This window comes from Mesoplodon mirus, assembly GCF_964341445.2.
Source record: "Mesoplodon mirus genome assembly, chromosome: 4".
Taxonomy (NCBI): Eukaryota; Metazoa; Chordata; class Mammalia; order Artiodactyla; family Ziphiidae; genus Mesoplodon; species Mesoplodon mirus.
In genome coordinates, this window is record NC_138979.1 from 133,691,279 (window position 1) to 133,717,197 (window position 25,919).

At 37.1% G+C, this 25,919-nt stretch overlaps 1 long non-coding RNA gene across 2 annotated transcripts in view; it reads right to left on the bottom strand.

Moving 5' to 3' along the window:
• The window catches only part of LOC309803362, a 166,568-nt gene that overhangs the window by 46,433 nt on the left and 94,216 nt on the right, over positions 1–25,919 (bottom strand). For both annotated transcript variants that reach the window (XR_014293934.1, XR_014293935.1), the window contains exon 4: positions 4,365–4,476. This is a non-coding gene — a long non-coding RNA (uncharacterized lncRNA). The remainder of the gene's footprint in view (positions 1–4,364; positions 4,477–25,919) is intronic.

Sequence of the window (25,919 nt, forward strand, 5' to 3'; positions counted from 1 at the left end):
TACCAATATGGAAAAAAATAAGAAAAAAAAGCCAAAATTGACTCCAGATTCACAAGTCTAAGTGTAGAAAAAGTTGGTTTGTTTCAATACCTCAATTATTGACTATAAATCAGTCATATATCCCATCAGTATCAATAACAAGGATGCACTTGGTGTCCTAGCCAAAATCTGTTGTTGTTATGCCATTTCAACCAGTTGAAGAGAAAGGCATCTCTCAAAGTGTTTGGGAAAACATAGTTGTTTCCTAAATGGGTAAACATTTTTCAATACCACAAAGGTTTAAAATTAAGTATAGAAGTGTTTAAAAGAGTTAAACCTTAATTGTAAGATTTTCTTTGCACATTGGTATTTTATATACATGTATCATTAAAGAACATTTGGTCTATTCAAATAACAGTTCAGACTTATATTTCCAATTTAAAATGTACAATTGAGTAATTGATTTATCTTACTTTTTCATCTTTATTAAGGTATGACTGACAAATAAAATTTGTGTACCTATAGATTGTACAACATGATTTTTTAAAGTAGTGCTTGAATAATTGGTTTAGACTGTTGATTTTAGTTGGCATCTTACTATTAAGAGAAATTAAATTTCACTATATTAACAAGTTTACTCATTTTTTTCAGATTTATAAGAATTAAGATCCTTGGAAAGGTTTTGGCTATAAAAATAGATCATTATAGTGTTTATGAGACAAATCAAATGTATTAAATTCATAAATAAAGGTTAAAATGTTTAAGTGAGTTTAAGTATGTTTGTAAATGTTCCTAAATAGTAATCTGAGGCCCCTTGAAAAGTGATAGCTAAAAGTTGCTAAACTTATAAACAGAATAAGATTTGTAAGTTGAACCTGAGAGCTAAAGGATGAACTTTTGTTTTATTTGTTGTTGTTTTTGTTGAGTTTTTTTTTCACTTGTAACTTCAATAAATTGAATAATAATTTTAAATATCAAAGTTCAAAGTTACGCTGGATAATTTTTTCGGCAGATAAAAGCTTACCCAATCTCAAAGAAGTCAGCAGTGATTGATGGGTAGATTATGGAAGCCTTTGAGAGAGCCCTTTGGGTACAGTGGTGGAAGCTGAGTGAACATATGGGCACAGAGTCATAGACTCTTGTATTATTTTCCTATTGCTGCTGTAAAAAATTAGTACAACTGAGTGGCTGTAAACAACACAAAGGTATTCTCTTACAGCTCTGGAGGTCAGAAATCCAAAATGAATCTTCCTGGGCTAAAATCAAGGAGTCAGGAGGGACACTTTCTTTCTGGAGACTCTAGGGAAGAATCGATTTCCTTGCCTTTCTTGGCTACTAGAGGCATTCTGTATCCTGAGTCCATGGCCCCTTCACCCATTTTCAAAACCAGCAGTTACCATCTTCAGATCTCTCTTATCTTCTGCCTCTCTCTTCCATCTTTTAAGAATCCTTGTGATTACACTGAGCCTATCCAGATAATCCAGGATTTCCCCATCTCAAGAGCCTTAATTCAATCACATATATAAAATACCTTTTGCCATGTAAGGTAACATATTCACAAGTTACAGGGAATAGGACGTGGACACCTTTGGGGAGGTCATTATTCTGCCTACCATGATTATTATTCAAAACACTTAACAAAGAAGGGAAAGAGACAGTCTTTGGTATCTGAGTGACAAAAAGGTTAATGGAAGGGTTTTTGGTAGGCAGAAAAAGAAGCTAATTAAGAAGGAGGGAAAAAATTAAGGAAGAAAATATTGACAAAGTTGGTCCTAGAGAGCCCAGATGGAGAGTCACTCTTGTAAAGGAAAGATGGAGACTCCTTCTTGGGTCAGGACCAGAGAACAAGAGGAAGAGTAAAGATGCCAATAGATTTAGATGAAGAAGAAGGTTGGGGGACTCCATCTCAATGATTTAAATCTTTTCAGTGCAAGTGAGCAGCCCTATAGATAAGGTGAAAGAATTTAAAGCTCCAGTTAATGTTCCTGCTCCTGATCCCTCCCAAGCTCCCACCCACTTCCTTCAAAATCACTAAATCACTATTAACCCCATGCCATGACATTTTTATTGGACTTTTGTATATATTTAACTAAGGGTGAAGCAGTATAGTATAGTGTTGACAGACTCTGGATTCAGACTGTCTAGATTTCCATCCTCATTCCACCACTTAATAACATAACTTGAATTACATTTTAAGAAAAGAGATAACTTCTCTGTGCCTCAGTGTCTCATCTATAAAACTGAGATAATAATAGCATATACGTCACACGGTTATTATGAAGATTAAATGTTTTAGTAAATTTTAAATGCTTAGATCAGTGCCTGACACAATTGGTGAGGAATATAATAAACATTGACTCTTATTATTTTCAAGAATTTTTCATGGATTTTATATATTGAGATCAATATTGATATTTATAGCTTTATCTGTAAAGTTCAAATTTGAGATGATTTACTCACATATTTCTTACAATTTTTGAAAATCTATATATACAGCTGCAATATGGTGGACTTAGTACCTTGACCAACACTGCACTGAAAATATAAAATGCTGGATAAAATATTTTAAAACCTTATTAATGGCATCTATAATATGTCAAGAAAATAAGGAATACTCAAGCAAAAAACTTATTAAAGCTGAAACCCAGAGGGGAAAATAGAACACTGAAGCTGGTTTTAGCCTCGAGTCCATTTGCCAATCCAGGTGAACCTGAGTTTTTTGTTTTTCACAACCTCAAGGGCCTGAGAAATAAAACCTAAGATGAGGCATCTAATAGGAGACCCTATGCCAATAAAGCTGGGACCCTAAAGAACAACACTCCCAATCTAAGGATAAATTAGTAATAATCCCTAATCTCCACTGAGACTTGCAAAGAAAACTACTTATCTCAAATTTATTTGTGAACACAGCTGGCCTTCATGCAGGTTTACAGCCTAAATTCATACTATCTGAATGGAGCAGAAAGCCTCATGCCTATATTCTTAAATTTTCAACAACTTTATGTAGATATATGCACATTATATTTGCAGCTGTGGGATTAGGAATAATGATATATTTTAAGGACTTGGTTATATGAAAGTTTTGCAATTGAAGTTGACATTTTTTATGGATTTAAAATTACTTTTGGTGTATCTTTTTATTTGATGACATCACTTTCCCAAACATGAGCATAGCTCTCTTTCTACCCATGGGCTTATTATGTCAAGTTTTCACTCATGGCAAATAGCCACATATTGTCTAAGTACCATCATAGAGCCATCCAACAAGGAAGTTGAATGAGATAAACATAGTTATAGCTTCTCTTCTTTTTAAAATGTAAATTAAATACCATTTCTGTTTCTCTTCCCCCTATTTAGGAAAGTGTCAGAAACAATAATTTAAGAAAAACAGTTGAGGGAACTGACAGAATGGTCTCAAGTATACAGACTTCTACATGGAAGATTCATCTGAAAAATTCCTCATGTAAGGTTCACCTGGCCAACTCAAGAAGCTTGAGAATCAGGAGCATAGAGGTTGCATTCTGGGATAATGAGCATGAGGTTGGATGCCCTATCATGCCAAAAATAGCCTAAATTATTTAGCATGATTTTGTTCCTGCTTGACTTATTTCTTAATACCTAAGTCCACATTGTCATCTGCAGCCTCTATAGAAAAATATGGAGAGTTCATCCTAAACAGAAGGTAGATTCAAAGTGATGGCTTCTTTATGAGTGGGAGTTCCTGGCCAGCACTTCTTGCTCTGCCATGATTCTGTGGACTCCAATGTCTCTAAGGGATTGCATGTTAGACTAAAAGGGAGGCAATCTGGTTGGCATGACCCCTCCCAGGCTCATGGTTCCACGATCCAGCATGGTAGAGGTAGCATAGGGACTCTTCATCACTGGATACACCTACCTCTCCCCGAAGGATTCTGCGTTTTAGGAAAAACTGCATGCAGATATTAGAAGGAAAAGTGAGAAAGTTTCAGTTTGAAGAACCAGCTAGTAAACAGAATCAGTAAAGCAGACCTATTGGTACACCTTCCAGAGCATGGGAAATCCCACCTAGTGCCAAAAAACCTTCCAAGATGCTGGCCACCTGGGGTCGTTAATTTTATGTGTCAACTTGACTAGGTTATGGTGCTCAGTTGTTTGGTCAAACACCAGGTGCTGTGAAGGTACTTTTTAGATGTCATTAATATTTAAATGAGTAGACTTTGAGTAAAACAGATTACTTTTCATAATATGAATGGGCCTCATCTAATCAGTTGAAGGTCTAAGAGCAAGACTGAGATTTCCTGAATAAGAAGGAATTTTCCACAAGACTACAACATAGAAACCCTACATGAGTTTTCAGTCAATTGCCCTGAAGAATTCAGGCTCCAGATTGCAACATCAACTCTTACCTGAATCTCCAGCCTGCTGATTTCAGATCTGCCAGCGCCCACAATTGAGTCATTTCCTTAAAAGATCTCTCTCTCTTTTCTCTCTTGCTCTCTTTCACTCTCTCCCTCTCTCCTTCAAAGAAAATAAAAGTTTATTTTATTTTTGGATAAACTTTATTATGGATAACTTTATACCTTAACAAAGCATATGTGGTTTTCTTTTTCTTCTTTAGATAAAGCTGTAAACAATCTATATATAGAACACATTGTCATTTTTGCAGTTTTAATATTTGGAGTCAATTTCTAAATACATGTTTCTGTGAGATTTCAAAAATCAAGATTATTTTGTTAACATTATATACAAAATTAAAAGACATGTTATCACAATTCCGTATAAAGAGCAAAACTACTACATAAAACTAAGAATAACTTATTTTCATTACTTTTACCAATTTGTAAGGAAAAAAAACTTAAGCAAAAAGCTTAATTTAAAGTAGTCTTGGACTGTTAGTGCAAACAGATATGCAAGCCAAAGAATTCCCAGTATTCCAAGAAAAATAGTGACTTACATTCAAATATCACTGAACACTAAAGAAAACCAGTCACCAATACTGAGAATCAACAGACTTTCAATTATTTCAGATATTGGAACTAACAGATACAGAATATAAAATAGTCATTATTAATACATTAGATTTAAAGAATTAATATATAAGCTTGAAAATATGAGCAAGGAACAAGATACTATAAAGAATAAGCAAGCCTACTTTACAGAACCAAATAAAATGTCTAGATGTGAAAACAATAATAACTGAAATTTAAAACTCAGAGGATAGGTTTAACAACAGATTAGACACAAGATGAAAAGATAACTAGTGAACTTTAAAATACACCTGAAAAAAGTTACTAGGATGCCAGGAGAGACACAGAACAAATATATAAAAAAGATTTAGAGAGCTGGAAGATACAGTGAGAAAGTTTAACAGAAGTCTTTATAAGTTCTAAAAGGAGAGAGAGAGAATAGGGAAGAGCCCCTTTTTGAAGAGATAATGGGAAAGAAATGATCAAAATGCATGAATCCACAAATTCAAGAAGTCCAGTGAATCCCAATAGAACAAATAAAAGGAGATCTGCACTTAGATACATTATACTGAAACTAGAACACCAAAACATTTCCATGAGGGCAGTCTACTTTGTTCACCATTGCATCCCCTAGTGTTGGGCACTCAGTATGTACTTGATGAATGAATAACAGAAGTTTATAGTCAATGGGAAGGTCATGTGTTTGAAATCATGGTGGTGGCATATTTCTGGATAGCAATCAGTCTACTAAGGCTCTATGCTCATGGATGTCTGAAATAGAGTAGAATTTAACAGTAAAGTTGAGCAGGTAGAAACACTGTGGTTATATTACTCTATATTGTTTAATGACTTAGAATACTCAAATAAGACCCCAAAAATCAAATATGCTATACAAGTATTTGTTCTTAAAACTAGTCATTGTACCTGAGCAGCCAAAAATATTTTGTTCTAAAATTCATTTCATGCTGTCCTGGAGAAAATATTATGAGAAGCTGTAGTAGTCATGGGAACTGTTCACAAATATTCTGACTTTCTCTCATTCCAGGAATGTACTTTGATCACACTTTCCTGCCTACGTGAAGTTAGATGCTTCCATATGACTTGCTTTGGCCAAGAAAACATGAAAAGTGGCATGCGTTACTTGTATATGGGAGTTTTAAGAGCTAGTGCCTGCTTTGCCACTACCTTTCTTTACCTTCCGCCATGGCAATGTTCGTGATAGTGGCTGCTCCTCAGGCTGGGTTCCAGATAAAGCAGTGCAAAGCCCCCCAAAGCTGCCCCATGTTGGACATATACTATGTGTGAGAAATAAACATTTGTGGTTTTAAGCCACTGAAACTAGGGGTTGTTTTTGCTGAATGAGCATGAACTAGCCTTTCTTAATTAATATAAAAGCTCTAAAGAGTTTCTACACTTCTATAGAACATTTGGCCTAACCTGTAGTGCTTAAATTCCAAATCGGAAGATCTAATTACATGTTCAGTAACATTTTCTCAGTGACACAAAATCTCAGAATATGGTGCCAAGTGATGCTGTCGAACTGTCTTTTCAGGCAGCGTTTGAAAAGAGAATAGTGTCTAATCTGGTTTAGGTTTCGAGCTGCCTAATAAGGCAGTATATTATATAACCACTCAAATTTCCTTCAGCCTTATGTTTTACACTCTTTAGTATTATGCCCTGGCTGGAAGGAAATAGGTTACAGAGAAGAAACAATACGGTTCATACTCTAGGTTAGTCAGCAAATTCTATACAATATGCTAGTTATTTTAAGATTCACAGTGACTCTTCAATGCTATTAAAGTAAAACTGGTGAATTGTAACAGTCCTTTGTATAAATTAATTGAAAAAATTAAGGGCCCAGCAGTGCCTATAATGTGTGCAGTGTAAACCGATCATTTTCTTTCATTCAAAAACAAATGTTTGTTACTAATGAAGTTCCGGGCACTTAGGCTAGACCCTACAGATACAAAGATAAATAGGAAATGGTCCTTGTCTTCCAGGGTCTTATAGAAGCCCAGCAGTCACCTAAAGAAACTGATTATAGGACAATGTGTTAAGTGCTATAGTTGAGGGATAAATATAGCTTTAAGTGATCACAGAAAGGTAAGAAAATAAGGAACAAAATATGTCAAAGAAAGCTTCCAGGGAGGAAAAAAAATCCATGTCATTAATTGTTGATGAAATGTTTTATATGTGTATATATATATATATATATACATACACATATATATACAGTGAGAAAAAGTTAGAGAAAAACACATACATACATATACATATATTCAGATTTTAGCTAATTTGAATGCATAATTTATGCCTTTATCTAAAATGGATGTGAAAAGGAATTGAATATTTTGGAACAGAAATAGTAAGGCAGAGCAAATTTTGGTTTATCAATTTTCAAAAGCCACCTTAAACATGATAACCTCTGTCTTTGATAATTCAAAAGAATTTCAGGATACTCAAAGGCCTTGAGTTGTTACCTAAGGTAAGTAACATTTAACCTCTGAACCTCAATTTCTGATCTGTGAATTGGAGATAACACTTACCCTGAAGGACTGTTCTGAGGATTAGGAATAACAAAGCACATGGCATGTAACTTGCAAATAATTTGCCTTCAGTAAATAGTAGTTGTTACAGTTATAGTTGTTGTATGTGTTATCATTAGAATTAGAAGATAAACTGAACCTGCACTGACCATGAAACATGCTATGGAAGTTATGTTTTTGAAATAAGCCCTGTTAGGACTTTGTTATGTATTATCTCTCTATTTCTATTTTCTTTTTCTTATAAAACTATACTATAAGCTTTACCTGCCCCCCCCCCCGACACACACACACAAATTCAGCATCTGGGCTCTTTGATTATTTGAATTCAGAATCAACAGGAGTTTATAGGTTTTAAGGAAATGAAAGGAGGTGAAGCATGCAAAGCTCCCAAGAAACATGATAAAGTGGAAAATATATAAGGAAATGAAGGATTCAAAGACATGTGGCAACCCCAGTCATTGAATCAAAATATTCATGGGGCAATGGTTACTGCTGGAGGCTTCTGCCAGGCATAAAATATCACAGTCACCTTTAACATTCCTTCTCCAATCTACAAGCAAGGCAAACTTCTCCATAGCTAATAAGTGCCTGGGGTGGTTATTATTTTACCTCTTGGTTACATAAATTACTCAAAAATAGCACCCGTTTTCTAGATATCTATGCAATACTTTAAACAGTAGATACATAATAAAATAATAAGAAATGAGAGCAGACATAATCTCATCAAACAAGCTTTTAATATGTCCTCTTTTTTTTGTAAAATAAGACTGGAATACAGTCAAGAGATAAGAATAATTTCTCCTTAGTTTGTCACTGCAGCTGATTAGAAAGCAAAGATTTAGCAATTAGACGGCTAATGTTATACATAAAATAACATCTGTGCTTAGAAATCCAAATCTGTACTAAGATATGTTGGGAGAAAATTCTCCATGGGTCTCTCATGTTTCTGCATGTCTTGCAAGCAGAGACACTGACAGCTTTTGTTCCAGACTGTCTTTTCAAGGACGTTTGTATAGCAAACAACCTTGAAAAACGGATATAGTGTCTTCCTTGGGAACAGAGGGCAGATTTATTTGCTGTCTGTATAATAAAGAGAATGTCTCTCTACAAAGTAAAGACTACGCAATTTGGTTTGCAGCCCATTATGAAAGACTGGAGTTCTCACTATGCTGTACACCTGAAACTAACACAATATTGTAAAACAACTATAGTTCAACTTAAAAAAAAAGACATTGGAGTTCTGTAAGTTCCTCAGTTGTGTTGTACACCCACAATATGATCATCATCCACCTGGATGACTCCACATCGTACACACAGGATTTAAGGAGTAATAGGAACCAACCTAAAGATGAAGATTATGCTGCCTGCTGTATCGTAAGCATTAGTTCTTTTCTCTGATCCAGGAGTCTCATGCCTTTGCTCACTGTATGGTCGGGCCACTCAGGATGGCTGTTCTCTTGCTCTCTGTACATCCCCTGCTTGACCAGTGCCTGCTTCACCTACACCCTACTCACATGACTAATCTTCCTACCTACTTGCCTCTGCCTCAGCTAGCGACTGTTCTTATCAAAGGGGTGGTGAGTGGTGTGCCCCTCTGCTGGCTTCCCTGGTAACTAATGAGCCAACCTGCATAATTCCCCCTATAACTGGCAATCTCCCCTTCCCCTGGGGAGCAAAGCCTGCTGCCACATCCTGCCTGCTGTCTGCCGAACACTGTGGAGTGTCGCTCCAGGACTTTGCTTCACATGTGTAAGCTCCCCATCCATTAAACCATTGATGTCTCTGTCACTGACTCCAGGCTCTTTCTTCAGTCTTGAAGCTGGGCAAGCAGAGGCCTTGTAGGCCTGCAGGGTACAACCCAACAGTCAGCATCCATGAAACTGTGGCAGGCTGACTTGTGCACTTGCAAACAAGGTTAAGTCTCAGATCGTTCACAGTTCTTGAGAAGGCATAGCTTAAAAATTAAATACTTTGTCAACCACAAGCTCATTCAGAAGGATGGCGCCTTTCAACTAAATAAATATTTAATGAGAATCTGCACGTACAAAACACAGTGACTCAAGTTCCAAACTCTATTCATATTAATATGGGAGTTACCCAGAGAAAACCATAATTCAAAAAGACACATGCACCCCAATGTTCATTGCAGCACTATTTACAATAGCCAGGTCATGGAAGAAACCTAAATGTCCATCAACAGACGAATGGATAAAGAAGATGTGTTACATATATACAATGGAATATTACTCAGTCATAGAAAGGAACAAAATTGGGTCATTTGTAGAGACGCGGATGGACCTAGAGACTGTCATACAGAGTGAAGTTACTCAGAAAGAGAAAAACAAATATCATATATTAACGCATATATGTGGAATCTAGAAAAATGGTACAGATGAACCAGTTTAAAAACATATACTTTTTAAAAAAGAGAAATGTCTAACTTCAAATTAACTATGGAGGGACTATATAATTTATCATTCAACCAGGGACAGTTTGGGGGAGTGAAAGATGGCACTATTAATTATTATACTGAGACAAAAGACATTTTGACCTATCTTACCAGCAAAATGAGTTTATTTGAGAACAGCAAAGAATCGCAATTCAGGACATGCAAGCTATGGTGAACCACAGGCAAGTCTGAAGAACAAAGGAGAGGACGGTTCTTTTATAGAGAAGAAAAGGGAGTTGAGAGGGGCTTCCATAAACAGAGTCCACTGGAGAAAACTGGGAGTTTGAAGTGTAGTGGCTTTTCATTGGCTGCCTTGTGCCAGTCTCTCACTGACTGGGCTGTTGCTGAGCAAGGAGAAATTCTTCCTTCCTCCTACTGGGTGGTAAAGTATTGGCATACCTCAGAGCTATTGTGCGTTGGGATCCAGACCACCACAATAAAGTGAATACTACAATAAAGCAAGTCACATGAAGTTTTTGGTTTCCCAGTGCATATAAAAGTTATGTTTACACTATATAGTCTATTAAGTGTGTAATAGCACTATGTGTAAAAAACAATGCATATAACTTAATGTTAAAAATAATGCTATTGGAAAAATGGCTCCAGTAGGCTTGCTCAATGCAAGGTTTCCAGAAATCTTCAATCTTAAAAAGAAAAAAAATAAAAAGCAATATCTGCGAAGCACAATAAAATGAGGTATGCCTGTAGTAACTTTCTTTCTGTTGGAGATGCAATTATACGCTCTTCCTGTTGGGTCTGCAATTGGTGTGGAGTGGTAGGGCATGAGCGCTCTCCCTTCTGGCTTCCTGAGTCCATTTTAAATGAGGTTTCTGTTTATTAATTTTCACAGAAACCAAGACTGAGACATAACCAGGCTGAAGATACCAACTACATTCCCAGGAGTTCAAAGAACCAATCCTTTTCCCAAACCGTCCAGGATTTGGGGGAAAAATGTTGGTTTTTTTTGCAGTACGCGGGCCTCTCACTGTTGTGGCCTCTCCTGTTGTGGAGCACAGGCTCCGGACAGGCAGGCCCAGTGGCCATGGTTCACGGGCCCAGCCGCTCCGCAGCATGTGGGATCTTCCCAGACCGGGGCACGAACCCGCGTCCCCTGCATCGGCAGGCGGACTCTCAACCACTGTGCCACCAGGGAAGCCCCCAAAAATGTTTTTATATTCAGCTCTAGTTGTTAAGCTTTTCTCACTTTCAGGTTGGTTATAAACTTATAATTAGAGCAAAGCTACCCAAAATCTAACACATGCAAACAAGGGAGTTTTGCAAGCAATTTTTTGAAGTATTTTCTGGGACTGGCTCAGTGCACATTTACTTCTCACAGAGCTATTTATTTTGAAATGACTTGCAAGATTTCATTCAGTGTCATCCCTTCAAGGGACACAAACTACAACCAGCACCAAGAGGAATTGTAATGCTAATTCCCTAAATACCACACTGTTAATTAATCTCAGTGAATAATAGGATTTCTAATGCAAATTGTTCTGATGTCATACATTGCCTAAAGGTGTTTCTAATGATCTATGTGAAATGTCAGAAGCTATGCTTTAATTATGTGTGATAGAGAATTTGGACAAACAAGCAAAGAAATCTGGTTGATCTGAAGTCAGTGGTAGCTAGATCAACAGAAACCTGTTAGAGAACTTGAAAGAATTTTATTTTCCCAGGAATGTTTTCTCTTCCTAAGGAGCAATTACAATGAAATCAGGACAGACGTGAAATTTTATTAGGAAGTAACTATAATGGACAATGAGTAATGCAAAACCACTCTGGTCATTTTGAAGCAGGAGGGAAGGGGGCAGGGCACAACCTTTAAAAGAATGATATAGCCATAGTACAAGACAAAGACTGGCTGGAACCAACTGGGTCCAAGATGGTGGAAGATTCGACTTCCAGTGGACCTTGAGCCTCATTATATATTCATTGTAATACATTAGCATGCTAAATGACATACCCACCAGCACCATGACAGTTCTGAGGCCAACCATAAAAGGCCAAAAAGTGGGCAGTGACCCAATGCCTGGAAATCTCTACCGCTTCCCCAAAATTGGAATAATCCTCCCACTCATTAGCCTATGAAATTACCCAGCCCATAAAAACTAACCATGCCACATTTCCAGGTCTCTTGCCTCTTGCCTTCCGAGATGGCCCACACTGTCTGTGGAGTGTGTTTCTCCCAAGCCCTCTCTCACCTTCTGAGATGGCCCACACTCTGTCTGTGGAGTGCGTTTCTCTCTAAATAAATCCACTTCTTACCTATCACTTCGTCTCTGAATTCTTTCACGACAAAGCAAGAACCTTAAGTTCACGGGGAACAATTTATCTTCAAGGCACACTTCTAGAGAGGTTTGATTTCCTGTTTTTTAAGCATTGTGTGTAGTTGCTGAAGAATTCATCTTGGCATTGATGTTGCCATTTGAGCATTCTGAAGAAAAGGATTTGTACCATGTAGAATCAAGATTTAACGATCCAAACATTGCTATTGTTGCTTCTCATTTTTTTTCCATGTTGTGCATCATTGAACTATATATGAACAATAGACTGAGACATGCAACAGTGGATAAAAGGCATATATCCTCCTCATCTGACTGACTGCTGCCAGCAAGGAATTCCAGGTTTTTTGGCATTCTTCCTTGACTTCTTCAATTCTAAACATTGATTTATCCCCAAGGAAGTACAGACTAGGCATTTATTTATCTACAGAAGATCTTTATGTCTTTGGGGTTGCATGTTTGTGATAAAGACTGTTCATTGCCTTTCACTATCCATTACCCCCTTCTTTCTGTTAGTATTAAGTGGACATTTTGCTTCCAAGCTAGAGACTATATTCCCTAGCTATCTTGCAGCTAAATGTGGGTTCTATATTCCTCAGCACCCTTTGCAGCCAATAGGATGCCCTAAAGTGATGTGAGAGCCACTTAGGCCACTTCTTTTTCCCTTTCTGAGCACTGGAACTCAGATGTGTTGGTAGTAAGCCAACTTAAAACATGCAGCTGAGTGAAATTGAGCAGGACCCTGCAGGTGACAGACCCCTGTCTCCCACTTCTTTGTAGAAAAAAAAAAAAAAAAAAGCTTTTGTCTCCTAGGCCTTCCCCAAGTTCCAAAAAGCTGACTCAAATTGTTAATGATTAGAGAAGTGAGAAAATGCAGAAATAAAGGAAAAGTAGTCAAGAAAGAAAAGTAATAGTAGCTTGAATAATAGTTGAGTGATAAAACAGAGTCAGTACTCCTAGTTCCTTCTCAAGGGATATAAATAACAATTGGATGCATATCCTTGAGGTGTTTTACAGAAACCAGGAACCCACCAGATAGAAACTGCTGACCACAAGCACATAGACCCCAGACTGGTTGGAGCCAGCAGATTGATGATTAAGATTCCCAAAACATCACCCTGTTATATTACCACCAACCAATCAGAAGAATGTCTACACACTGATCACACATCCTGTGACCCTCACCCTTAATGTTGCCTTAAAAAACCTTTGCCCATTGGGGAGTTCAAGTCTTTTGAGCATTAGCTGTCCATTCTCCTTGCTTGGCACCCTGCAAAGCTGGTTTGGTGGTGCTGAATTCTCTTAGCTTTTGCTTCTCTGTAAAGGCTTTAATCTTCACTACCATTATTCTGAATTCTTTTTCTGCAAGGTTGCCTATCTCCACTTCATTTAATTGTTTTCTGGGGTTTTATCGTGTCCTTTCATCTGGCACATAGTCCTCTGCCTTTTCATTTTGTCTGTCTTTCTGTGAATGTGGTTTTTGTTCCACAGGCTGCGGGATTGTAGTTCTTCTTGCTTCTGCTGTCTGCTCTCTGGTGGATGAGGCTACCTCCCCTTAATTTGTTTTTTTTTTTCCCCAACTGATCAGCTCCTCTCTCTGCAGTGGCAGAGGTAGCAGAAGAAGTGCTGTCAAGGATGTCCACTAACAGCCTGATCTTCCAGGTACACTGTGCCCCCCATTGCAGAGACCCTGAGACCAGGTCAGTCCCTTTCCCTGACACTCACCTCTTTGAGAGCTGCTGCACAGTGGGTTTTGGCCTATCTATCTCCTGGCAGAGGTCTACTCTGGGAAAACAGGGAAACCAAGGTGAGTTGAAAATAAGAGAAAGAAAAGGCCTTCAAAGTGAGTGAGGGTTTACATTTTACTGAGTCTCTTTTTGCCTCAAGGTGGAGCCCAGATGCTATTGAAGCCATCAATATTCAACTTTTCTTCTCCCATGCTCCATGTCCCTCCTGGCATATATTTTCTTTGATTGTATTTCCCCAAGAGCTTTATTTTACAGTTGGGGCAGAAAGAAGAATTTGCTTTACCAGGGGTGTTGAGTCAGGGGGAGGTGTGGTAAGAAAGGGCAGTTGGGGAAGAGGAAAAAATAAAGACCAGGACCAGGTGCAGCTTTTTTTTTCATCTGAGACTTAAGATCATAGCTAAGGGACTCACAATGGGAACTGTTCAAGAGAGAACTGCTAGCCCTGATAACAAAGTGTGACACCTCAGCAGAAAGTCCAGAGATTCTCTGGCTTGCCAAGGACAGGAAACACTTAGAGATACCATCCTGGACACAGATGTTGCATTCAAATAACAGGCACTGTCAATGGGAAGACCCCAAATGCAAATTGGATTGTAGGCCTCTGAGGGTCTCACAATGGGCATTAGGAGGGCCTAATATTGGTCAACTCATCAGTAAGAGTTCTAACTACCATAATGTGGTTATTAAGAGTAAATCTGTAACCATATTTTGTGGTCACAGCCCGGTGAAGTCTGAGATATCATGTTATACCTACTACATGTCCATTCACTTCACAACCAAAGCATCATTCGACATCTTGATGTCATTGTGTAATACCAAAAGCTATTTTTTCCTGACTTCATTCTGGGCTTCATCTTTAAAATCTTCACAATTTAATTAAAATTTCTGTCTTTGAAGGTGACTCAGTTCCAGGGTTTTCTAAGGCAAGTGATGGTGAGGCCAAAATAATAGGCATGGTAAGGTCATTTCTGCAAAATTTTCAGCAGATATCAAAATTAATTTAGGAGGCAAGAGTGGATGTGAGGAGTAAAACCACAGTCATTATCTAGGAATCAGAACAGAAGCCTTCAGATGCCTGGTAAAGAGTCAGGAATAAATAGCAGTAACTGGCAGAGACAAAAGGGCAGAGGAAACAGGATTTGAGAAGACTCTAGCCAGTCCAATCTAACTCCAAGGTACAGTACCTTATAACCAAGATGGTTGTTGAGAACACATTTTATCAAGCACCTCTTGAGGTGGCTTAAAGCCATCATCTTTTACCTGAGACTTTGTGTCTCCTGACCCTTGTGACTGAGGGCTGTATATACTCATGCCCAGTTTAATGAAGATGTGGTTTACTACATAATATAATTTAAAGGCTTGTTGAACCTGGCTCACTGACCCAAAATGTCATCCCCACCAAAGAAATGTAACTAGTTAGTTATTATCAGCCAAGATGCTGGGTCCCCACGATGAGCAGCCACTGCTGCTCTCTGAGACAAAACTTAACACTTACTGACACTAGAGAACAGACCATAACACTACCTTAGTTTTGTGGGCATTAAGCTGTGTCTCTGAACCAGGAGCCAATAGCTCCTGATTCCACTTATTACTAGCAGATGCTCTCTGCAAAATGCACAAGGCCATTCTTAGGGTAAAACCAAATCAGAAATGAGACATACAACCAAATATTGAAGGTAAGAGCAGGAGATCAAGCCAAAGACAGAAAAAGCAGCTGGAACAACTGGTTTTGTTGACCCAGCTCTGGAAGAAGGACCTCTCATCCCCACGGGAGTTCACTGTTATCTGGCAACCAGAGAGAAACATGATGAAAGGAGAGGAGTATACTATACAATTATGCCTAGAGTTGCCCTTGGCAGCATTTTATATATATGTATATGCATATGCATATGTAGATAGATAGATAGGTAGATAGATAGATAAATAGATGGATAGATAGATAGATAGATATAGGGACTTAACTCCTAAATGACATTTATGGCTTTTTAAAGTGATCTAATAATGACAGTCAAAACTAGGTAAACTGAATGCACAAATTTGTTATTCTTAAAATATACCCAAACAGATTTATAGAGGTTGCAAATAAAGTCAGAAAAATTATCTGGGCTCTATTGTAAAAGAAAAATTGCACCAGACCAAGTCAAGGAAGACTTTTACTCAAGACTGTTGCAATAGGGAGAGAGAATGAACTCAACTCACTGAATAAAATACAGGAGGATTTTTAAGTGTGGGAGTGAGCTAAAGGAAAAGTCCTGGAGGACATCAGTGTGGAGATTGGTCAATGTGATTAGGCATTCGTATTGATATTTGCTAATTGATGTTTATTGAAGTTAGGTTTCTACCCTCTCAGAGAGAATGGGACAGAGGGGCCCTATCTTTCTTGCTGATAATATTTCAAAAGACTGGCTCCCAGGTTGTTGAGAAAAACATTCCAGAGTTGTAGAAGATTTACATCTCAAATGGGCAAAGAAAGAATTTACAACAGCAAGTTTTCTAAAGTAAATGCTCTAAGAAAAGGGAGGTCAGGGGTCTATTGTCTAGAAAAGATTTCTAAAGTTTAGTCAAGCTGAGAGGAATGTTAAGGCCACCTTGGTCACTATTTTCAGCCTTGGAAAGAACATCCTGAAAACTATTTGCGTCTGGTTCAATAAAGATTCCCCTTTTCTCTGGTTTAACCCCATGATTCTATTTTGCAGGTTAATTGCTTCAAAGAATGATTATTCTTAAGGCAAACAGCAATCACACTAAAATCCTCTTTGCAAATGCTGTCTTCCGCTTTCAACTTAAATCCTCCTTGGGGACTTGCTACAACCCAAAACACATTCCATTTGGTATTTAAACTGAGAGTACTCTCCCACCTAGGTTAATCCTTCAAGAAGAGGAGATCCTAAATTTAATCGTCCACAAAGGGCTCTGGGAAAATCTTTTCTGCGGAGGATACTACACGTAGGAAGCTTTTGACTCAGCTGGCATCTCAACTTAAAACTCTTAATAAATGCTTCACTTCTTTCATGTGTGTGTCAGTCACCTATCACTCAATGGGACTAGAGAGCAGTAATGAAAGATTTCTGACAACTGTTCTAACAAAAACATAATGAAATTCTTCTGATGAATCCCATTTTAACAGGTCATGGCATCAGATTGACGGGTCCAGCAATTCATTTGATTACTGGAGCTTTACAGGGGAAAATGAGGTCTGAGAAAACCAGCTGATAAAAAAGCACAGCAAAGGTTGAACAAATCAGAGAAACGATCAGCCTAATGAGCCGCAACATTTTTTATTTGCTTGTAAAAGAAGAAATTAGCCATAGTTCATCATACATAACCAATACCTGTCTTAGTTGATGGAACTCAGGCAAAAAGAAGCAGGGTGGGGGTATTCAGGTGTGCAGCCTTCAGAGGGGATTACTGGATTTTTAACAATTTGAAAACCCTCAAGACGTACTCAGAGCCAAAATAATTAGGAAACCACTGTTGATTGACTCCAATATCTTGTCTGATGGGGGTTCCAGTTTGTTAAGGTGGTTACTACACAAACAGGGAAGGGAAGCACTGAATCTTTGTTTATTTTGTTATTTGGCTTCTATTTGTTCATGCCTATCAGAATGTGCCTAAGCCTACCTTGCTATTTCGTCCTTCTTCATCAGAATAATCCACTTTTTTTCTCCCTAAAATAAACTACTTTGACAATGGTAATTAAGGATCTGCTTGTTTCTCTGGGCTAGCTTTAATCTTACAGTATTTATTGCACATTTCTTGACCCAATTGTGGGTTGGCAATGAGGCTCTTATTCTGTTTTTTATGCACAGACCATCAATGTTCTACACATTAAGAAAGCAACATTCCATGTCCCATGTCTTCCCTTAGAACAAGAGAGTACATGAACCTACTACTTTGTCCATTGATCAAATGTGGTACAGATGCAAGATCCAGCTTTATAGAGCCCATTGAAGAGAGTTGCTTCAGTGTGATGATTAGCCTGTATTTCAGTTCAAAACACTTTTAACATCTCAATCCGGCATTGGAAGCCAGTGTCTTTTTCTCATATAATTACTGAATGTAATCCTCCAAAACAGTACAAGATGCATTATAAATGACCCGCACAGTAAGTATTTACACTATAGAGTCAAGGAGACATTTGATGTACATCATTAAAACAAAACCGGACTGGTTTTGAAGGTTTTTTTTTTTTTACTTTTTATTTTGAAATAATTATAAGCTCTCAAGAAGATGTAAAATTAGTATATAGAGTCTCTTGTACCCTTAACCTAGTTTTCCTCAATAGTGACATCTTATACAACTGTAGTATAATATCAAAACCAGGAAACTGACATTGGTAAAAATATTGTTAACTAGACTACTGACTATAGACTACAGAATTTATTCCATTTTTACAAGTTTTAACATTCATATGTTTATATGTGTGTGTGTTGTAGTTCTATGAAATTTTATCCCACATATAGATTTGTAAAACTACCACCACAATCAAGATACACATCTGTTCCATCACCACTAAAGAACTCCTTCGTGCTACCCATTTATGTTCACACCACACATATACCCCATCCATATCCTGTCCCTGTTCCCTGCCAACCACTAGACTGTTTTCCATATCTACAGTTTTATTGTTTAACATAGGTTATATAAATGTAATCATACAGTATATAACCTTTTGAGATCTTTTTCATTAAGAATAATACTCAGCATGGACCTAGAGACTATCATACAGAGTGAAGTAAGTCAGAAAGAGAAAAACAAATACCATATGCTAACACATATATACGGAATCTAAAAATTTTTTTTAAAATGGTTCTGAAGAACCTAGGGGCAGGACAGGAATAAAGACGCAGAAATAGAGAATGGACTTGAGAACATGGGGTGGGGGAAGGGTAAGCTGGAACGAAGTGAGAGAGTGGCATGGACATATATACACTACCAAATGTAAAATAGCTAGTGGGAAGCAGCCACATAACACAGGGAGATCAGCTCAGTGCTTTGTATCCGCCTAGAGGGAGGTGGGAGCGAGACGCAAGAGGGAGGAGATATGGGGATGTATGTATATGTATAGCTGATTCACCTTGTTGTACAGCAGAAACTAACACACCATTGTAAAGAAATTATACTCCAATAAAGGTGTTAAAAAAAAAGAATAATACTCATGAGATCCACCCAGGTTGTTGCATGTATCAATAGTTTGTTCCTTTTACTGCTGAGTAGTATACCATTGTACGGATATTCCAGAGTTTGTTTAATTATTCAAGCATTGAAGGACAGTTGGGTGGTTTCAAGTTTTTGCTATTACAAAGAAAACTGCTATGAACACCCATCCATATGTTTTTGTGTGAACATAGGCTTTCATTTCCTTGGGGAAAATGCCCAAAAGACCAATTTCTGGATCATATAATAAATGCACATTTACTTTATAAGAAAACTGTCATATTGTTTTTCAGAGTGGGTGTACCATTTTACATTTCTACCAGCAATATATGAGAGATCTATTTTCTCCATATTATCACCAGCATTTAGTACTATCATTTTTTATTTAGCTGTTCTCATGGTGTATAGGGATATCTCGTGGTCAGATGGATTTCTATGCATTATGTTCCCATTGATAAATTACAGCCTTCTACATATTTCCCAGTGTTCACCAGTATAGATGCACTTCATATCCATAAGCCTTTAGTTTTCTCTTCTCTCTCCTACCCAACCTTTTCTCCCTTATAGACACATAATTTTACCCAAACACTCTCTGTAAAACTGCCTTTAATTTTGTTCTTATCTTTAATCACATGTCAAAAATACTGTAAGACTAACTGGAGGAGTGGAATTGGTTTGCATTTAGGAATGAGGAAACAAAGTTAAGTGCCTGAGGACTCCATAAAGCATTCATGTTATGGGTCTAATTTTGTAAATGAAAAAAGGTAAAAAAGAGAATGCTTGCAGGGGCAGTTTCCCTTAGTCAGGCTAGTAGCTGTGGATTCTATGGCCTATCAAAAATGTGAGGGTCATTATGTACTGGGAGACAGTTTGAGAATGGGGAATGGAACTGATTTTATTTGTTGGAATAAAGGACTAATGAGGATATGAGATCCAGCTGTGGTAAAATCAAAGCAGAAACAAAGATTTCATTCTCATGGCTCCTGAGTAGCCCAAGAAATCAATCACCTGCTGTGTTTTCAGAGGGGCCTTTCTGGCTACAGCAATTCCACTGTGTGTACTTGAACTCACACCATATGTCTTAAATGAAAAGGTTTCATTACAGTCTACCCATTTGTTTATACTGTCTTCATAATGTGTCACCATGGAATCAGTGAGGTTGTGAAACAAATGTTAATTGTAAAAATAATTTAAAATACAGAAGAGCTGACATCCATTTTCCACATCATATATACATTTATAACGTTCAACACACTGCTCAAAACTCCAGACAAATCCATACAGTAAAAATATTCTTTAAAAAACTGTGCTGAAATTCCTCAAAGTTTGATTGTTCAAGGAAGCAGGGTAGGGAATATGAGTTCATCAATAGTGGTTTTAAATCAGAGAAATAATTAATCTTATTATGGTGAACTCCACTACAGCAGAATGAAAAAGAAAAAAAGACTATGTCATGAAGATAAGGTGATAATGGTATATACCATTTCAAATTGGAAACAACTAAAAAGATATATAGATTTCAAAAAAACATAATAATCAAAATGTTTACCCAGAAGAAATATCTTCAGTCTATGAGCTAATATCTGCTTTTCTAAGAATGGAGCTTAAAATTTGGCAATATGGATTCTAATATACAGCTTGTTATATAATACACAACAACATCTCATTTGAAACTTGATACCCAAAATCAGTTCAAACAGATTGGGAACAACTTTGTTTTTTTTTAAATTATGTGTGTGTATGTGCATATGTGGATATACAGTCATTACTGATCACATAACCAATCTCAAGTCTCACTTGACACATCACAACTGGCAATTAGGAATTTGATGAAGTTGTATCACCCTGTATCGGCACATCATAAGCAAACAAGGGAAAATTTCAGAAGAACTCCAGGAACATAATGGTTAGAGAATGAGAAATGTGGGGCAGGGTAGAAGGGTGGGAGATAGTTTCAAAGAAGAAGCAAGGAAGAATATGTCTTCAAGGAAGATATGTTCTTTTCTCCAAAGTTAGAAAATATACACATCCCAAGATGATAGACTCCAAAGGTGTCATATGATGCCATCATAAGAGCAACCAATGTCAGCCACCTTGCTGTCATTAGAATACCATCAGGCCCACGCTGGGATCTTTTGAATAATATATAACAGTCTTAAAGAGACAGAATTAAAAATTAAAGCTCAGTCTGCCTCATATATATATTTAATACAAATTCTAAATAGGCACTTTCAGTACATATTCTAAGACATTTGGTTGTTAATTACAAAAGGTGATTTGAGAAGGAACATTTTCCCCTAAAAGAAAAACTAACATACAAGTTTTCATTCTGGATTTTGTAGTAAAAAGAAAATTTCCATCAATGGCTTGGTAGAATTCTTCAAGTAGTTGAGTTGACTAGAAGTTTGAGGATAAGGAGGAGATCTGTATAGATGCTAGACCCAAATGTTTCACATTGCTCATTGACAGTGAACTTGAGAGATATACAATATCACTAGGAAGCTGTCTTGTGCACATTGAATCATATCTCCTGATAAGTGTGAGAACAAAGTACTCAGAATATCTATTTCAGTTTGTTTGGGGGTTTTGTGGAGTGTGCAGAGGGATTCAGTGTGATCATGTGCTCAGACATATTCAAATGAGAATTCAAGCTTCCCATTTCTGTATTTTTTTGCTAATTTGAAGTGATGAGTTTCTATATTGACTTAGTTTTTTCACATAATTATCCTAAACCATAAGTGACACTTTAACCTTTAAAATCAAAATGTTGAGAGATAGATACTGGAAACTTGTATTTAAAGATAGTGGCTCATGTCGCACATAAAAAAGTCTACAATTAATGTAATTTTTCACTCCACTCAGATAAGATGTTAAAAGAACCATAAAACTTTTATGATGATGACTTTATTAGAAAAGAAAAATGGCATTATAGTGACATTTAAAGCATTATCATAGAAGACTACCTTATTACAGATATACATACACATTTAGGCATTGTTCTTTTAGCTGTCCTAGGCTATTGCTCAGACAAACTAATAAGTCTGAACTGTTTTCTAATTCCTGTGTAAAGATGAAGGTATTGGAAACTTACCATGAATACTAAAGAAGAAACACACACACTAGGGAAAATGCACCTGTGCATTGCTATTCTCTGTCTGACTCTCTGACTGCCACCATTAATATTTTTTGTGTCTTTCACAGCTGTCAGAACGTGCTGGCTTCTGCTTTATTCTCAGAGCCTAAACACATCTTTTCAAGCTACATGGTTTGCATGCTAATGCTCATCCAAGGCATATTATTCACTCTAATTTTGATCTTATCAAAGGCAGGACAAGGATTTTAAATGCTAGAATCATTCATACTAATTAGAAGAACTATTTAACAGCCAACCTTAGCTTTCTCAAAGACTAAGGCATAAATAAGAAATAGGCCTCAGAATTAAAATGATAGTAATAGCATAGAAAATTTTTAGATATTCACATTTATTTATTCTGTGTTTTAAATCCAATTGGGTATGATTTTCAAGTAATCAGAAATCAGAGGATACACCATTTACACAAGGTATGATCATATGGGTTTCAAGCCAACGTTACCTTGGAGATCATTTAGCAAAACTCCCCAATTTCATGAATGAGGAAGCTTAGAAGAAGATAAATTCTACCCAAAGTCATACTGTGAGTTAATGGCAGAGCCAGGGCTTAAAACCATGCTCTTCTGTCTCTCAGCCACATAATATAAGCTAAAATCAAATAGCAGAAAAATGTATATCACTTTAAAAATTAGAGCACTTAAAAGATATTTTTAAATTGACTTATTCTACATAGAATCTCTATGCCAGCCACAATGATCAAATTTTCCTTATAAGCTTTTTACTCGTGTTTTTATATCATAAGTGATCACATCACCTCTGCCATATTTTACAGTAAGAGTTTTAACCCTTACACCATCAGAAGACCTGTAATTGATCAATGTGCCACTTCTCAAAATATCATGCTATCCTGGTGGGGCCTTTTGCCACTTTATTTAGAATAATGATAATCTCAATACTTACAGAGGAATTGCTTTCCACACCAAACACTCCTCAAGAGATATAACTTTACTCACTCAAACAAATAAACAGAACATGAATTCGCTCACCATTATTTACATTATTTGGCCCACTTGGAGGCTTACAGCCTGCCCATAGGCCATCTAGGTAAAATACACAGTTGGATTTCTAAGCACATAGACCTCTACAATCTTGAAACACAAATTAGATAAGGATCAAACCTGAAGGACATGCTGAGCTTGCTCACTGCTTTAATCATGTATAAGGGTCTACATGTAAAAGAGAAGGAAACATATGAGGTAAAGGATTCCCAAAGAATGTTCAAATTAGTGATTTTATAAGTAGAATATGCTAAATCAATTGTTAATAAGATAGACTGATAAGAGTTTGTGAGTTTTCTACAAAATATGAGAAAAAATGTGTAAGTATTATTAACTGGAGATTTTTTGCAGCTATGAAGACAAATAGGGTAAGACTTTTAGATTCAAGGTTATTAATTTCTCCTATCTTGTGTTAACTGGAAATTCAGAAGGGCCAGTAAAACATTGCCAGACTGGTAGAAGTAAAAAAATAGACGCCCTACATTAGTTAATCAGCAAATAACATGATTTCTGAGGATATGTCACTAATTCATTAGATTGAACTACTTAGAGTTCCATACAAAAAATACAATTGTAGTAAGGAAAAAGAAAACTTAAGAAAGAAGAAGAGAGGAAGGACCTCAAGAAGTAAAATACACACTGGGCCATGACACACTTAAAAGATGGGAGAGTCAAAAAATATCTATTAAGCTTTTTGCATCACACATTCACTCATATAATCACTGGTTTTTCACAGTCAATACACAAGGAAAATCAACAGTCTCCTCTCTGTTTCGACCAGGGAAAGAGGGCAATGAGTAGATATCTCCAATTGGAATAGAACCATGGCCTAACAATTCAAAGTGCTCTTGTACATTAATCTCTCCCTTCTTAATCATCAAACTAATCTTGTAAAGAATCTCAGAGATACAGAAATGTCAAATGACATAAATACTGTATTATGTAAGTGTCAAGGTTTATACCCTGAACACAAAGACAGATGGGAAAAGGCTTCTGGCCCCAGTTCTATCATATACTTGGGGAACAATCATGAGGATATACTAAGCTGGTTTCCAAGACAGAGTAACAGAGAATAACACACACTTTGAATGAAATAGTCATTTAAGGATATGGCATTTCCTTTAAGTGATGTAGAAATCAATTAGTTTCAATCTATTTCATTGTACTGACTACTAAAATGAGGACAAAAATCTCAGTGGTGTCCTCCCTCAAAAAAAAAAAATTGACTTGGAGAAACTTAAGATTCTATAAGTGAAGTTTTACAAAAACACTTGTTCCCCACATACTGGAAGGAGTTTGTTGTGTTATGCAGTGCTATTCATGTATTCCCAGGCACATGCCGATGGTTCTGCTCTATAGCACCCACATCCTTGTGGCAAGCAATGAAGTGTTTCTGTTATGACTGTCACCATTGTTTTGACTCTCTTTAACCTGCTTGGCAACTTGTGAATCCTTTTCTCAGGATCTGCACCCATAAAGTGGTCACAGCATGGCCTTTGTTGATAAACTGTTCTCACTTCACTGACAGATATTTTCTGATGTCTTGAATATAGTGACAGTGATCCCACAGTGACAGCTAACACTGGAAATTTTCTACAGTCCAATTTTAACTATAAGATATAGAAGACCCAGGTGAATTGAATTGACGGGTCATAGGGTACAAATGCAAACTCCTTCCAGGAATGTTTGAGAATACGTAGTTATGTACATCCTTGCCAACATTAGGTACTATGCTATTTTAAAATCTTTGCCAATTGGATTAATTAAAAATAATATCTTTTTATAATTTATCTTTTTTATTATTTAATATTTTCATATCTTAATTTGCCATTTTTGTTCTTCACTTGTTGACTCTCTTCACCTGTTTTTCTGTTGAGGACATTGTCTTTTATTCAATTGGAAGAGCACTTTATGTACAGACTATCAATTCTAAAGTTGAGAATATATTAAGGGGTAAATGACCAATATGTCTTTGATCTAAATAACCTGCAACAGGATGGAGAAAATGTCATTCATTAAAATTCCAGAGGAATTAGTAATGGAGAAGTATATTTCTCTGCAGTGTACTTGAAGAAAGGTTGCTTTGGAGCTTGAATTTTTGGAAGTTTGAGACATAGAATAGGCATGAGAAAAAGTGGAAAGTTGTGGATGTGTGACCTGATTGGAAGCAATCTAAATGTCCAGCAATATAAGGTTGGTTAAGTAAATTATAATATAATCCACGTAGTGAGATGCTATGCAATTGTGGTAGGCAGTTTCTAAAGTAGCCCCCAGTGATACCCGGCCCATTGTATCATCTTTTGTATCATCCTTGCCCCTTGAGGGCTGTCTGGACCTAATGACTTGCTTCTAACCAACAGAATATGGCAAAACTGAGGGGATGTTACCTCTGAGACTGGGTTACAAAAAGACTCTGGCTTCTCTCTTGGTCACCCCTCTTGCTCTCTCACTTCCTCTGATAGAAGCCAGCTGCCATGAGCTGCTCTGTGTAGAAGCCCACATGGCAAGGAACTAAGGGCAGCCTCCAGCCAACAAGTGAGGAACTGAGGTCTCAGACGAATGGCCTACAAGGAACACAATCCCACCAACAAGCGTGTGTGTGAGTTTGCAAGCAAATCCTGCCCCAGTTGAGGCTTGTGATTTCTGTAGGCCCAACCCAC